The 6,567-nt window shown below is 39.8% G+C and overlaps 1 pseudogene; it reads left to right on the top strand.

Annotated features, from left to right (window-relative positions):
* Positions 1-5,366: 5,366 nt before the first annotated feature.
* Positions 5,367-5,725, top strand: LOC113887946 (annotated as a pseudogene).
* Positions 5,726-6,567: the final 842 nt, after the last annotated feature.

Genomic DNA, 6,567 nt, shown 5'->3' with positions numbered 1-6,567 from the left:
TTAGTATGATAATCTCCAGGTACATTTATGTTTCTGTAAATGGCATTATTTGGGTCTTTTTATGGCTGAGTAATATTCCAGTGTTATTTTTATTTTTTGATAGAAACAATGGAGACTAAACCAACTAATAAAAATGTTTACCTGTAAGAGAAAAGAAAGAGTACAGCTTGGAAGGGAAAAAGATCAACTCTGTATTTATCTGTAACTATCTTTTACTATAGTTTTGAATTGGGAAATATCTAAGTGGTTTATATTATTTTAAAACAAAATAAAGCATAAAATTAATCCTCACAAATTTAAAATTTACTTTAAAATATTTTATGTATCAGGCCGCAGGATAAGCACATAAGGAAGAATTATTTTAAGTGACTTTAAAAGACAGAGTTTTGACACTGTATCTGCTATATTATCTATTCAAAGGACAAAAAGAGTCAAATAAATGTTAGACTGCAATCAAACACCTATGTAAGAAATAATATGGTATTGTTATTTTGAATCTATATGGGGTGATTTATATAAATGTCCTTAAGAACTAAGATTTGGGTCATGAACAAAAGAAGATAAAACTATGAAATCAAAGGAGTTAAATATAGTCCCTGTAATCTTACATGTGAATTTGAAACATCACTATAAACTAAAGATTTAGTTTTCTTTTCTGTAGACTGCAAATCTCCTACCTCAATTCCTCAATTCTCTGAAGAGAAGCATAGAACTAATGATTACCCCTAGCATCTAAGTTGTCATCTTTAAATATGAAGTCCTATTAAATGAACCAGAGTTCCTTAGAGAAATGGGTGATTTCAGTTCTGAGGCAGGAAATGTACAAGATGAACTTTGGGGCATCTAGTTCCAGAAATATAAAAGGTAGTGTCATTACTGTCCTGTTAAAGGAACACAGAAAAATCCTACTGTCAGATTTGGAATAATTTAAGCGTAGTAAGACTAAGAAGGACTCCCTGGTGGCTCAGACAGTAAAGCATCTGCCTACAATGCAGGAGACCCGGGTTCAATCCCTGGGTCAGGAAGATCTCCTGGAGAAGGAAATGGCAACCCACTCCAGTATTCTTGCCTGGAAAATCCCATGGATGGAGGAGCCTGGTAGGCTACAGTCCATGGGATCACAGAGTGTCAGACACGACTGAGCAATTTCACTCACTTAAGACTAATAAACATAGTGGGCCTGTGAACATAAGAGGATTAATAATAGTACTAAAATCAATCTAGCTCTTTCAGAGTTTATTAAAGAATCAACTTCCCATTCTCAAAATTGGTAAATAATGTAAATGAATGCAACATTTAACCTACTATTTGTGTTTGAACTGTATTTTAGAGTCACCGAATAGCCTGTAAGAACATCCTTTTTAGAATGCCAAGTAATAAATTCATAAGGAATGATAATATTACAAAAATCACAATTGTGTAATTACAATAAAATTCTAGATCCAGGCAGCAGTCATCTCAGGCTGCTAAGATTATTCATTGAAAAGTGGATGAAGAAATTTAAAATGAATAGATGAGGCTGAAAGTACCTGAACCCACTGATCCATCTTAGCATGACCAAAAGGAGGCAGCCAGTCTTCATGTACCACCTGAAGGGATGCAGTGGGAAGTAATATCCTAACAGGAAATACAAAGGATGGAGAAACATGTTAAATGATACCAGGATGATGTTGTTTTTCAGTCACCCAGTCATGTCCAACTGTTTGCAACCCTGTGGTCTACAGCATGCCAGGCCTCCCTGTCCCTCACTATCTCCCAAGTTTGCCCAAGTTCATGTCCTTTGTACTGGTGATACCATCCAGCCATCTCATCCTCTGACACCCTCTTCTCCTTCTGCCTTCAATCTTTCCAGCATCAAGGACTTTTCCAGTGAGTCACCTGTTTACATCAGGTGATCAAAATATTGGAGCTTCAGCTTCAGCATCAGTCCTTCCAATGAGTATTCAGGGTTGATTTCCCTTAAGATTGACTTGTTTGATCTCCTTGTTTTCCAAGACACTCTCAGGAGTCTTCTCCAACACCACAGTTTGAAGGCATCGATTCTTTGGTGTTCCACCTTCTTTACAGTCCAGCTCTCACAACCATACACGACCACTGGGAAAACCATAGACTTGACTATATGAACCTTTGTTGCAGAGTAATGTCTGCTTTTCAACACACTATCTAGGTTTGTCATTGCTTTCCTGTCAAGAAGAAATCATTCTGATTTCATGGCTGCAGTCACCATCTGCAGTGGTTTTAGAGCCTAAGAAGAGGAAATCTGTCACTGCTTCCACCTTTTTTGCTTCTATTTGCCATGAAGTAATGGGGTCGGATGCTATGATCTTAGTTTTTTTAATATTTAGTTTGAAGCCAGCTCTTTTACTCTCCTTCTTCACGCTCATCAAGAGGCTCTTTAGTTCCTCTTCACTTTCTGCCATTAGAGTGGTATCATCTGCAGTCTGTTGATGTTTCTCCCGCCTATCTTGATTCCAGCTTGTAACTCATCCAGCCTAGCATTTCTCATGATGTGCTCACTGTATAGATTAAATAAACAGGGTAACAGCAGACAACTTTGTTGTACTCCTTTCTCAATCCTGAACCAATCAGTTGTTCCATACAGGGTTCTAACTGTTGCTTCTTAACCCACCTACACGTTTCTCAGGAGGTAGATAAGATGGTATCTGGTCTAATATTCCCATCTCTTTTAAGAACTTTCCACAGTTTGTTAGGATCCACACAGTCAAAGGCTTTAGCATAGTTGATGCAACAGAGGTAGATTTTTCTAGAATTCCCTGGTTTTCTCTATGATCCAGTGAATGGTGGCAATTTGGTCTCTGGTTCCTCTGCTTTTCCTAAACCTAGCTTGGACATCTGGAAGTTCTTGGTTTGCATTATGCTGAAGCCTAGCATGTAAGATTTTAAGCATAACCTTACTAGCATGGGAGATGAGTGCAATTGTCTAATGGTTAAAACATGCTTTAGTACTATCCTTCTTGGGAATTGGAATGAAGATTGACTTTTTTAAGTCCTGTGGCCAATCCTGGGTCTTCCAGATTTGCTGACATATTGAGTTCAATACTTTGATAAAATCATCCTTTAGGGTTTTGAATAGCTCTCCTGGAATTCCATCGCATCCACTAGCTTTATTGACGGCAGTGCTTCCTAAGGCCCACTTGACTTCACACTCCAGAATGTCTGGCTCTGGGTGACTGACCACACCATTGTAGTTATCCAGTTCATTAAAATCTTTTTTTGTATAGTTCTTCCGTTTATTCTTTCCATCTCTTCTTGATCTCTTCTGTGTCTATGAGGTCTCTACCAGGATGATACAATCAGCCAAATCCAGAATATAGTTAAATATACAGGGAAAAAATGGTCTGTATTCTGTAACAAATTTGTTTCATGTTGGGAAAAAAAGGAATGGAGGAACTATTGTAAAATAAAAAGAAGCTTAAGAGACATAAAAAACAAATACAGGGACTTCTGTGGCAGTCCAGTTGTTAAGTCTTTGTCTTCCAATGCAGGGGGTATGTGTTCAGTTCCTGGTGGAGAAGCTAAGATCCCATATCCTCATGGCCAAAAAGCCAGAACATAAACAAACAACAGAAGCAATATTGTAACAAATTCAATAAAAACTTTAAAAATGGTCCACATTTTAAAAAATCTAAAAAAAAAAAATGCAATGTGTGGGCCTTGTTGAGATCTTCATTTGAACAAATCAACTGAAAAAGACAATTTGGACCCAGTTATGGGAATTTGAATGTGAATCAAGTATTAGATGCCACTTAGAAATTATTGTTAATTTTAGTTGGATTATAATTATACTGATGTATGTTAAAAAAAACATTCTTACTAAAATGGATGAATCTTCCTTCTGTATGTAGATTATATCTTAATAATTTTTAGAAACCTAGTTTTAAAAAGCGTCTGTTTGAGGAACAGACATCTGATATTTCTTGTTTGCTTCACACTATTCAAGTGGGAGGAAAAAATACAGTGTATAGATGAGACAAGACTGGCAAATTGTTTCTAAATATTGAAGCTGGGTCATGGGTACTTTTGTATATGTTTTTAAATTGTCATGATAAAAAATAGAAAAATAAGTAAAACATGAGTAAAAGAAGGCACATCCTATTAGCAGAATGCCAACCCAGCACTTGTAAGCCTAATGCTCTTTATGGTAACTATTGATACCTTTAAGAACTTAAACTAACAGCTGCTGCTGCTAAGTCACTTCAGTCGTGTCCGACTCTGTGCGACCCCATAGACGGCAGCCCACCAGGCTCCCCCGTCCCTGGGATTCTCCAGGCAAGAAGACTGGAGCGGGTTGCCATTTCCTTCTCCAATGCATGAAAGTGAAAAGTGAAAGTGAAGTCGCTCAGTCGTGCCCGACCCTCAGCGACCCCATGGACTGCAGCCTACTAGGCTCCTCCATCCATGGGATTTTCCAGGCAAGAGTACTGGAGTGGGGTGCCAAACTAACAGCAGACAGGCTTATTAAATGTATCAATATAATACAACATCCTGACTTCTAGGACCTTACAATGGCTTAGGAAGATAAGAATCATCCTGAAATAACTCTAATGAAAAGTAGCATGCCAGGAACCCAAAGATTTAGATCTTTTTCAGATGGAAGTCCTCTGGTTAACCACATATGCCGAGGGACTATAGAACCTGAGTGACTGTAGGTGGCAAGGGCATTTCTCCTCCTGCTGAAATACTGGGCAGTTTGGGTGAAAAAAAAACAGGTTCACATTTTAGTATATAAAGGGAATCTACCAAATAGATGCCCTAAGTCTGCATTAGACCCCAAGTGGTCCCTGCATCTGCTGTGCTGCAAATGCGAGAAACCTTTGCTTTGCCTTCCTGTGCTGAGAGCTGACCTGCCTGTGTTCGTTCCCCTCCTCCATAGGAACAGTCAACAGAAATTTTATAAAACAAGGAATACCTTATTTTATCAACCGCCTGAGGGGCTGAGTATGAATAGAGGTGACAGTACTCTGGTGTATGTCTCGGAACTGTTGGTTTGGGTTGGAGTACTGGTGAAATTGATGGCAATGAGATGTATGTATGTTTATGTGTTGTCTGCTCTTCTGAAAAAGGTGAGTAGACTAGATGTTTTGTCATCTCTGGAAGAGAATAGGAGTAGTAGCAGTGCTGATAGCAAGGAGACCAGCAGTGGTGTTAGAAAGGAGTAGGCAGAAAACGTCAAGAAGCTTCAGAGTTAGCTGGACATAGAGGGGATGGGATGAGAAGAGGCTGGGCCCCTTCAGTGGGTTGTAGTAGACACCCATCCTAAAGGAATAAAGCTAGACAGTTGATCTAATGAGGAAGTGCCAAGATATGAAAATAAATTACTACACTGGGCTTTTTCGATTTTCTGGGTTTACGCCATGTCTGGTCGCGGCAAAGGCGGAAAGGGTCTGGGCAAAGGAGGCACTAAGCGCCACCGCAAAGTCCTTCGTGATAACATCCAGGGCATTACCAAGCCTGCTATTCGGCGCCTGGCTCATCGTGGTGGTGTGAAGCGCATCTCCGGGCTCATCTACGAGGAGACCTGCGGGGTGCTGAAGGTGTTCCTGGAGAACGTGATCCGCGAGCAGTCACCTACACCGAGCACGCCAAGCGCAAGACTGTCACCGCCATGGACGTGGTCTACGCGCTCAAGCGACAGGGCCGCACCCTCTACGGCTTCGGCGGCTGAGTGTCCACGTTCTCCGGTATTCAACAAAAGGTCCTTTTAAGGGCCCTAAAAAAAAATAAATAAATAAAATAAAATAAATTACTACACTGAGAAAAAAAGTTAGCCTAACCCTGATGAGGGACTGGGGTAGATAAGCATAGGGATACTCCAAGTGAGTCACTCTTTTATGTGGCATATAGAAACCAATGGGAGGAGAGTAGAAAGAGATTGGGAAAGCTTAATTCTTTGCCCATTAAAGACTTTTAGATGGTGCAATAGGAGATAAGCTCTGAGAAGCAGCTGTGCTCCTGGAACAGGGACCTATTTAGATATTAAATTAACAGAAGGAAAGGAGAACCAGTCTGTTCATTATCATATCTCCAAGATTTCATTCTATTATAATGATGTGTTTTACATTTTAGGTATAAAAATGGCTATGTTACTGTTACCATCTTTCTAAATTCCATATATATGTGTTAGTATACTGTATTGGTGTTTTTCTTTCTGGCTTACTTCACTCTGTATAACCCTGTGTACGAGACAGCAAAAGAGACACCGATGTATAGATCAGTCTTATGGTCTCTGTGGGAGAGGGAGAGGGTGGGGAGATTTGGGAGAATAGCATTGAAACATGTATAATATCATGTATGAAACGAGTCGCCAGTCCAGGTTCGATGCACGGTACTGGATGCTTGGGGCTGGTGCACTGGGACGACCCAGAGGGAGGGTAGGGGAGGGAGGAGGGAGGTGGGTTCAGGATGGGGAACGCGGGTATACCTGTGGCAGATTTATTTCGATATTTGGCAAAACTAATACAATATTGTAAAGTTTAAAAATAAAAAAAATAAAAAAAAAAATGGCTATGAAGTATAGCTTGAGGATCAGAGAAGTTTAATGCAACA

The sequence above is a fragment of the Bos indicus x Bos taurus genome, chromosome X (assembly GCF_003369695.1).
Source record: "Bos indicus x Bos taurus breed Angus x Brahman F1 hybrid chromosome X, Bos_hybrid_MaternalHap_v2.0, whole genome shotgun sequence".
NCBI lineage: Eukaryota > Metazoa > Chordata > Mammalia > Artiodactyla > Bovidae > Bos > Bos indicus x Bos taurus.
This window is presented reverse-complemented; position numbering and strand designations above follow the sequence as displayed.